At 34.7% G+C, this 10494-nt stretch overlaps 1 pseudogene; it reads right to left on the bottom strand.

Annotated features, from left to right (window-relative positions):
* Positions 1–896: 896 nt before the first annotated feature.
* On the bottom strand, positions 897–993 carry LOC138827399 (U6 spliceosomal RNA; annotated as a pseudogene).
* Positions 994–10494: the final 9501 nt, after the last annotated feature.

The following is a 10494-nucleotide window of genomic DNA, read 5'->3' on the forward strand; positions in this document are numbered from 1 at the left end:
AGATACCAATGGCCAAGTTAAAGGCCTCTTGACCCCCATGCATCTTGCTGCTGGGAATAGATTTAGCAATGATACGCTGGATCTCCTTCTATTGAACCATTATATCAAGCCAGGTCTGAAGCACAACTTGGAAGAAACTGAATTTGATATTGCCAAAAGGATAAGTGTGTATCACTACCTCTTTGAAGTTGTGGAAAGCTGTACAAATTGTTCTCCTAAGTCCTAATGGATCAGTTGCCAGTCCATCCTATGTGACCATAGAAAATATTTTCACAATACAAAGCAACAGCAATACCTTACTTTAAAAATTCATGTATTCCATGGTATTCTTCCAAGTGAATTGCCTGACTTTGATGTCAAAATATATTTGAGTTGTTTGTATACATCTATAATGATTTCTATAGAGTTTGTGATTTTTTAAATCAGAAAAAATGTTAATTTATCTGTTGAAATGAGTAGTACAAAAACTAAAGATATTTCTGGTGCTTGTCTGAAAAAGTATATTTTAAAATATTTAGTATTCTGTTTGTATAATGTCCATAATCTATTTCATTCGCTCCTAGATATAATACTTTGAATTCGACATTGTTTTATAATACATACGTTCATTAATAAATGTGTCCTTTCAGATTGCATTCCATATAGAAACATTTTAAGATTCTTTTAATTCCTAGGTCCTTATAAAATTTTATTTCTTTGGGATAAAATGACAATGTTATTTATTTCAAAAGTTTTATAAAGGTTAGGCTATGTAAAGGCCTTTCTAAAACAGTGAAGATTGAATACACTGATGTCAAACTAACTTTTATTTCTATGAATTACATATATTATTACACTTGTATATTTGTAATCAACTTTTGAATAACTGTTTTTTCATTTCTTGCATCTGAAGAATGAAAAATATGGAATACTTCACAAATTTTCATATCATCCTTGTGCAAGAGGCATGTAAATCTCTGTATTGTAATTCGGGTAGACCTGCTGCTGAAGCATGTAGTATCCTATAAACTTAAGTAATCAATGATGCAATCTTAAGACAGGTATATATCCTTGGTTGCCTATTTGTAACAAGGAAACCTTATTGTTCCCAAAATTGCTATTCATCTTATTTCTGTAAAATTCTGTGTATGGTGGAAAAAACTTATGTTGTTTGTTCGATTGCTCACATTTGCAAGTTTTTGTAAATGACTATTTTAAGTCTTTTTCATTTGAAATTTGATCATACTTTGAAGCCGTTATAGATAGGTGCAAAGGTGATGGATTTTCAAGTACTTATTTATTAACTGATTTAGCTTTGTGGAGCTAATGGATTCAAAGTAAGCCTTGCTTAAGAGCTACTTCTAAATTTCTGCAGCTTAAAATTTCCCAAATGAGGTCTTGCTGGCAAAAATGTCTCCTTGACCTTTTACCCTTGCTTCATGTAGGAACAGCCCAACCAGAATGTCTTACCCTGACAGCATAGATTGTCTTACTGGAGCAAAACTAATCTTAGTTACAAGGGATTATATAGAGACGAACAGTTCAGACAGAACTGTTCGGACTAGAAGGTATTTTTTCAAAATATAACTGCTTATTACACCCTACCATTTCAAAAGTAGCTAAAGCCAAGAAGGTGAAAAAGTTGTTCATATGCATGATTACCTAATGTCTTGGCCTGACTACCATCCAACCAGGCAGGAAGTTACACCACTGATTTTCTATCACCAAATATATTCCATAGCTCCAGGAGAAGTCCATATGTTTCTCCTCGTTATTAGGCCTTAAATTGCTAGTGTTTTAACCACAGTGTTTCCTCTTGCCTCTAAGCTGTACATCCCCGAATGGTAAAGCTTTAGTTCTAATTCTCCCAAACAATGAGGTAGAGGCAATGGAATAATACTTTAAAACAGTTGCCTTTGATTCCCTAACCACAACGGAACAATGCAAAACATTTTCTTATAGATAATTATATATTTTGTATTTATATGTGTTGATTTTATATTTCACACAGTGGATCTTACTGGAATTAATTGATAATTTGACAAATTATTTTATATTATTCCAATAAATAGATTGGAATATAAATAATCAGGATTAGAACATATATTAGAATATAAAAAGTATCAATGCAATGTTTTCAGTATAAACTTGTGATACTTTCTACGTGTTCTTGGTCTTCTGAATTCACATGGTAAAAAAAACAATGTTGTTTTCCTCTAATCTATAAGGGATTTTACTCTGGTGCTCTGTTTATTGTTTTAACTCGCTGGTCCCAAATTGTTTTTCTCCACATTTCTGAAGCATTCCTACTGATTATACTCAAATTTTGCTAATATGATGTCTAAAAGGTATTATTCTTCTACAGGATCCATGGGTCCTAGGATCCCAGGTCCCAGTTATCTGCATCATCAGATAACTAGGGCAAAAGTTCCCACCTATGCCCATGCAACATGCCAAGAGAAAGTAATTGAAGACCCATCTCAATTTCTCATTTCTTATATTTCAGGGCCCCAATTCCTTGAAATGCAGGAATTAGCAGTGAGCAATTGGGAAATGCAAAGCAACTTAAAATGCAAGATGAAATCACAAAATGTGAAAGTACAGTAATTCAAACTTTCAATTTTCAGATGACCATGCCATATGAGTGGAAAAGACCACAAATGTCACAAGATTATTTGTAATACCCTTCTCCTAATGATTAATGAATGATTTCAGTCCAGTATCAGCAGGCTAAAAAATAGTTCCTGAACGATAGATCCATAATTGGTCTACCAATGCTAGGAATACTTGACATAGAGGTCAAATGTAATTCAAAAAACATTAATTGAGAAGATCCTTAGTGCTTCAAAACACTGGTACTTCAGTAAACTTGGTTCTGTAGTATAAAAATGTTGTCATTCTCAAACAAATGATAACCTAAATTTAATCTGCTGAAAGTATATTCCTTTTCAAATAAACTTTTAAAAATCACATTTGCCAAAATAACACTTTACAAGTGATGATATTTAGTGAGGTTACTAGTCTTTCAAGTGTAGGGAGCAAGTTTCAATAGAGTTGATTTATTCACCCAGCACTAATGCCAAACAGGTTCAACCATTCATTAAAGTGTAGGAATAGTACCCCCCACCATTTGTGTTTTTCAGTAGGTGCCTTCAAAAATTTGTTAAATAGTTCAGCTTCCAATATTTCAAACCAAAACATTAGCTAATAAAGTAAATTTCATCACATAAGTACATTTTAAAAAGTCATGAATAGTTGCCTTATCATATGGTGTTTTACGTTTTCCCTATATGTCTAACATAGTAAGAAATATGACTTTAAGTCTTGAATATGGGTACTCATCAGAGATTTGACAAACATACAATCTGTCTTCTATTTCTATCATATTCCTCTACCGTAGTAAATTTTATATTTCTTCTTTTGCCAATACTTATAGGTAGTTGAAAATATTATCCCATGTAAAATAAAATAATCACACACCACTGTACAAAGCCATTTAGAAAAACTGGTAGTTAGGAATACATTCTAAGCCATTTTTAAACTTTCTTGTTGACTACAGATTAATCTTCCAAATGGAGGGCAATGAAATCATGTCTAGGTGCTTCATGTCTCCAGTCTTGCAAATTGTTACTTCAGATGAATGAATTATGGAAATATAAGCTGATATCAGTTCAAGTATATGCAGAATTGAAACTCCATGGAATGTATATAAACCTTTCAAAGTACTAACAGACAGTTTAACAGAATGAGTATCAGGAAATTGAATTAATAGTAATAATAGTAAAGGAATAATAATAAAGCCATAGAATGAACGAAGAATGGAACAAGGGGCAAGTACAGCTAGAATACTTATATACACATGTGAGAAAGGAAATGGTAAATCAGAAATAAATCTTGTAGAAGAGGTTGGTTGAGAATGATAGAGGGAGTGACTCTGATCCCGGAACATTGGACAATTAGATGGACATTTTTGTAACACACTTTCACAACTTTTTGAAATTCAGTGAAAAAACACAACAAAAAGCAAAAACACACAAAAAGCACAACCAAACAGCAATCTCTATAGAGTCTGATTATGACCTCTCAAAATTTTAAATAGTTAATGAAGGACAATCTTGGGAAAAGCATACAAAGCTGTTCGAAGTGAGCAATTTGGGGTAGAGGAGAAATTTTAACAGATTTAAATAGACTGTTTAAGGTTATAAATCACCTACATCTGCTGCAAATATTTTCTTCTGCGAGTTCTCTTGGTCTGAAAGGATATTCCAGTCCTGAGCCACACTTGATAGCTTGTGAAGATAGAATGGAAGAAACAAGATCAAGAACCCATTACTCCATTGGAGAGGAAACAGTAGTCTACGTTTTCTCTCATTTCTATTGACTACTTTTATTCATAAGTTTAAGTCAAGTGATTTGAATTAAATATTTCCTTCTTTGTTCTGGCAAAGTAATTGGTCAAAATTATTCACTAAATATTATTAGCCATTTTTTTCTATCATGCTGTTTTCTTGTCCAAGCGAGTCCATTAAACTTCCCGCTTGCATTTGGTTGCCATGGAAACCCAGCATGAATGTTAATGAGGACAATCTCTAATGTAAAACTTTGCCTCCAAAATACCAGTCCAAGAAGCTGTGATCACAAATATTTAGCTATACATTTTTCTTTTTTCTTTTACCTTGAAAGTCTTCTTTGTCTAAAGTGCCCTCAAAAATAAGTACTCTTCCAATTTTTGGATCAATCACTTATAACCTCAAAGATATTTTGCTAACAATATGCTTAGAGGAAACCGAAGAATACTGCACTTTTATCTTCTCTCTTAAGACTCTCCTTAGATACCATATCAGGAACAGTGAAGTTATTCTTTGCAAAATTATTTCAATAGATCATTTTTTTCTCTTCATCTTGCATTTGCTCAACAAGATGTATGGAGAATAGAGTTGAATCACCCATACCATGGATGACAGTGTCTTTTACAAAAGGACAATGCTCCTATGTCCTATTTCTCTGTCCTCCTCTTAGCTCTTGCCTGATTTCCAACTAATCACAGATTCTTAGCTTGAAGTCTAATGAAGGTGAAGGACTATAAGGCCTCCCCCATTGCTACATTGTAGGGCTAGATCTCTGGCAGGAGGTAAGCGTGAATGACGCACTCAAGGAACACACGTTGGGAGAACAGGCTTAAGCAGTTCTGGTTTATTTCTGCACAAGGGTTGGGATTTTATAGCTCCAGCTTTCCCAACCTCCTGAGTCCTTCCCAGCCAATTACTTAGCGGGGAGTTGATGATGGGCACTGCTTGGTGACAGGCACTGATTGGTCCCCTGGGGGCATGTAGGGAGCATAGACAGCTCATGGCTGGAAAGCTAGGCAGACGTGCCTGTGGGTCACGTCTCTATGAGCAGGAACTGTGCTTCAACTGCTACTCTAGCTGACTCAACCAGATCTGACCGGCTCTACCCACAAATTTTCCCTTTTCTTTTAAAAGGACCGTCATTATGGTGACCCGTCATTGGAGGCATTTTTGCCGGGAGTGCAAGCATTTAATAATTCCTAGGAGAGTAAGCCCTACATGTGCACGGCCTCCCCAGATGACCAGAGAGGATGGCAAAAACCATTGTTGTAACTTTTTAAGCACATCTTCTAAAAAGGAGACAGCGGGAATAAGCTGAATGGTGGTCTAGTTTAGGTGGGTAACATCATGCAGCAGGTTTTGGTTGAAGTTTAAGTACTTAAAGGACTTAGGGCCTTTGAGGTAGTTACTAACTTCAGTGAAATTGGGTGCGGGAGTGGTAAGCTAACAGACAGAATTAGTCATAGCATTACATAGTCCTCCTTGTTGTAATCAAAGAAACGTAATCTGTTCTTGGAGCAAGTCTATTTGTTGTTGGAGCACAAGGAGGCCTCCCTTAAGATGATTGGCAACTTGTAAATGTTATAATTCTATGGATGACAGTTGAGGGATGAGCTGGTTTATTTGTTGCACAGTGGACACGCTTTGGGACAGCAATACAGTGGCGGTGGTAGCTGAAGCCACTGTAGCGATGATTGCGGACCCGATTGCAAGGATCAATCCTACTGCTCTTTTAGTGCGCGGATGAATCAATTGAACCTGGGAAAACACGTACCAAACCTGCAAAAGGATATGAGTCATTGGGTTACCAGTGATTGCTGAGAGTGCAAGTAGCGGAGGAGTTGTCTCCTAGACGGGCTCTAACCACTACCATTCCTGACACCTGGTCATATCCAGATCAGTTACAGAGACGAATATTGGCCAATAGGAAAGGGGACAAAATGAGGCAGGAATGTGATGATCAAACGATTGGCATGGGGAGTCCTAGGTCTCCCAATCGTCTTCCTGAAGAATCATAAAACTCCTTTAGATTTTGAGGTTTGGGATCCTTTTCAGATTGGTTTTATATAGCTGGGTCTCTACCCTTAAAAGAGTTTTAAAAGAGAAACTATGAAGATGAAGCAGTGGGTGAGGCTTCAATAGCCAAGAAGCTGTGTTTAATTGGAAATCAGGAAAGAGCTGAGAGGAGGACATAGAAGTAGGACACAGAAGCGTTGTCCTTTTGTAACAGACCTGTCTTCCAAGGTATGGGTGATTTACCTCTATTCTTCTCCATACATCTTGGTGAGCAAATGCAAGAACAAGAGAAAAATAATATATTGAAATGATTTTGCAAAGAAAAACTTCACTGTTCCTGATATGGTATCTAAGGAGAGTCTTAAGTGAGAAGATAAAAATGGAGTATTTTTTGGTTTCCTCTAAGCATCTTGTTAGCAAAATATATCCTTGAGGTTAGAATTGATTGAAACAAAAAGTGATGGAGCACCTATTTTTCTGAGCAATTTAGACACAAGAAGACTTTCAAGGTAAAGGAAAAAGAAAAAAGTTAGCCAAGTATTTGTAATCACAGTTTCTTGGACTGGTTTTCTGGAGACAATTTTTACATTAGATTTGTCCTCATTAACATAGATGTTGTTTCATGGCAACCAAATACAAGAGGAAAGTTTAATGGACTCGCTTAGTCAATTAAACAGCAAAATCAAAAAAAATGGCAAATAACTTTTAGTGAATTATTTGACCAATTACTTTGCCAGAATAAAGAAGGAAAATGTAATTCAAAATGAATTGACCTAAAAGTATGAATAAAATGTAGTGAAGAGAGATTAGAGGAAAACATAAAGGATTGTTTTCTCTACAGTGGAGTAATGGGTTCTTCATTTTGTTTCTTCCATTCCATTTTTCCAAGCTATCAATTGTGGCTCAGGACTGGAGTATCAAGTTCAGACAAAGAGAACTCATAGAAGAAAGATAATATTCGCAGCAGATATATGTGATTTATAACCTTAGATAATCTATTTAAATCTGTTCAAAATCCTCCCCTACGCCAAACTGCCCTCTTTGAAAATCTTTGTTTGCTATTACTAAGACTTCCCTCCATTAACTGCTTAAAATTTTTGAGAGGTCATATTCATACTCCCTACAGAGTGCTGTTTGGTTGTGATTTTTATGTGTTTTTGTGTTTTTTAACTGAATTTCCAAAGGTTGTGCAAGTGTCTTACAATTAAATATGTCCACCTAATTATCCATTGCTCCTGGATCACAGTGACACCTTCTATCATTCTCAACCACCCCATTCTCCAAGATTTATTTCCGATTTACCACTTCCTTTCTCAAATGTGTACATTGAGTATTCTAGCTGTACTTGCCCCTTGTTCCATTTTTTCATTCATTCTATGTCTTTACTATTATGGCTCTCTGGTTTCAACTTCCTGATAGTCATTCTGTTAAACTGTCTGTTAATATTTGAAAGGTTTATATACATTCCATGGAGTTTCAGTCCTGCACATACTTGAACTGATGTCAGCTTATATTTCCATAATTCATTCATCTGCAATAACAATTTGCAAGACTGGAGACTTGAAACACCTAGACATGATTATATTCTCATCCATTTGAAGATTAATCATTAGTCAACAAGAAAGTTTAAAAATGGCTTTGAATGTATTCTTAACTACCAGTTTTTATAAATGGTTTTGTAGAATGATGTGTGATTATTTTATATTACATGGAATAAAACTTTCTACTACCTATAAGTTTTGGAAAAAGAAGGAAAGTAACATATACTACTATAGAAGAATATGATAGAAATAGAAGATAGATTTTGTCACATCTCAGATGAGTACCCATATTCAAGACTTAAAGACATATTTCTTACTGTGTTAGACAGAGGGAAAACAAAACAGCATATGATAAGGCAAGTATTTGTGACTTTTTAAAATGCCCCTTATTAAGTGATGAAATTTACTTTATTAGCTAATGTTTAGGGTTAAAATATGGGAGGCTGATCTATTAAACAAATTTCTGGAAGGCACCTACTAAGCAACACAAATGGTGCGTGGTACTACTTTTAGACTTTAATGAATGGTTGAACCTGTCTGTCATTAGTGCTGGGTGAATGAATCAACTCTATTGTAACTTGCTCCCTACACTTGAAAAACTTGTAGTGTCACTAAGTGTCATCTACTTATCAAATGTTATTTTGGTAAGTGTGATTTCAAAAAGTTTATTTGAAAAGGAATACACTTTCAGGAGATTAAATGTAGGTTGGTTTGAGAATGACAACATTTTTATACCACAGAACCAAGTTGTACTAAAGTACCAGTGTTTTGAAGCACAAACGATCTTCTCAATTAATGTTTTGCTGAATTAAATTTAACCTCAAAGTCATTTTCCTGACCATGGTAGATCAATCACGGATCTATCCTTCCAGGAACTATTTTTTGGGCCCACTTATGCTGGACTGAAATATAACATTAGTCATTAGGGGAGGGGTATTAAAAATAATCTTGTGACACTTTCTGATCTTGTTCACTCATATGGGCTGGTCATCTGTCAATTCAGGTTGAAATACAGTAATTTCTCTCGATTTTGTGACTTCATCTTTCATTTTAAGTTGCCCTACATTATACAATTGCTTGCTGCTAATTCTTGTTTCTCAAGGAATTGGAGCCTGAAATATAAGAAATGAGAAATTGAGATGGATTTTCAGTTACTGTCTGCTGGCATGTTGCGTAGGCCTAGGTGAGAAGTATTGCCCCTGTTATCTGATGATGCAGGTAACTCAGCCATAAGATATTAGGACCCATGGGTCTATAGAAGAAAAATGTCTTTTAGATATCATATTAGCAAAATTGGAGTATAATATGTAGGAGGAATGCATCAGAAATATGGAGACCAGTTTGGGACCAGTGAGTTAAAACAATAAACAGATCATCAGAGTAAAATCTCTTATAGATTAGAGGAAAACAACATTGATTTTTAACAATGTGAATTCAGAAGACCATGAACACTTAGAAGGTATCATAAGTTTATACCGAAGACATTGCATTGATACTTTTTATATTCTAATATATATTCTAAACCTAATTATTTACATTCAAATTCTATTTATTGGAATAAATAAATATCAATTTATTTGTCAAATTATCAATTGATTCTAGTTAGTTTCACTGTGTGAAATATAAAATCAGCATATATAAATATAAAATATATAACTATATATAATATAATAAAATGGCACATGTTTTGCATTGTTCTGTTTTGGTTAGGGTATCCAAAGCAACTCTGTTTTAAAGTATTTTTCCATTATCTCTACCTCAGTGTTTGATAGAGTTAGATTTAAACCTTTACCTTTTGTAGATTTACAGATTGGAGGCAAGAGGAAACATTACCAATTTAAGGCCTAATAACAAGGAGAAACATATGGACTTCTCCTGGAGCTATGAAAATATTTGGTGATAGAAAGGCAGTAGTCTAAGTTCCTGCCTGGTTGGAAGGTAGACAGGCCAGGACATTAGGTAATCATGCATATGAACAATTTTTTCGCCTTCTTGGCTTTAGCTACTTTTGAAATGGTAGGTATAATAAACCATTATATTTTGATAAAAAACCTTCTAGTCTGAAAAGTTCTGTCTGAAATATTCATTTTTCTATGATCCCTTGGAACTAAGATTTATTTTGTTCAAGTAAGACAATTTACGCGATCAGGGTAAAATATTCTGGTTGGTCTGATCCTACATGGAAGAAGGGTAAAGCATCAGGTAGACATTTGTGCCAATGAGACCGCATTTGGGAAAATTTCAGCTGCAGAAGTTTAGAAGTAGCTCTTAAGCAAGGCTTACTTTGAATCCGTTAGCTACACAGAGCAAACTCAGTTGAATAAATAAGTATTTGAAAAAGCCATCCCCTTTGGACCTAGCTAAAAATGCTTCAAAGTATGATTAAACTAAAATGAAAAAGATTTAAAATAGTCATTGACAAAAAAAATTACAAACGTGAGCAATCAACTGAACAATATAATTATTTTCCATTATACACAGAATTTTAGGGAAATAAGATCAGTAGCATTGTTAGAAACAATAAGGTTTCCTTATTACAAACAGGCACCCAAGGATATAATCCTGTATAAATATTGCATCATTAACTACCTAAATTTAGAGGACATTAC

This window comes from Dipodomys merriami, unplaced genomic scaffold (genome assembly GCF_024711535.1).
Source record: "Dipodomys merriami isolate MVZ:Mamm:240054 unplaced genomic scaffold, mDipMer1.0.p SCAF_155, whole genome shotgun sequence".
NCBI lineage: Eukaryota > Metazoa > Chordata > Mammalia > Rodentia > Heteromyidae > Dipodomys > Dipodomys merriami.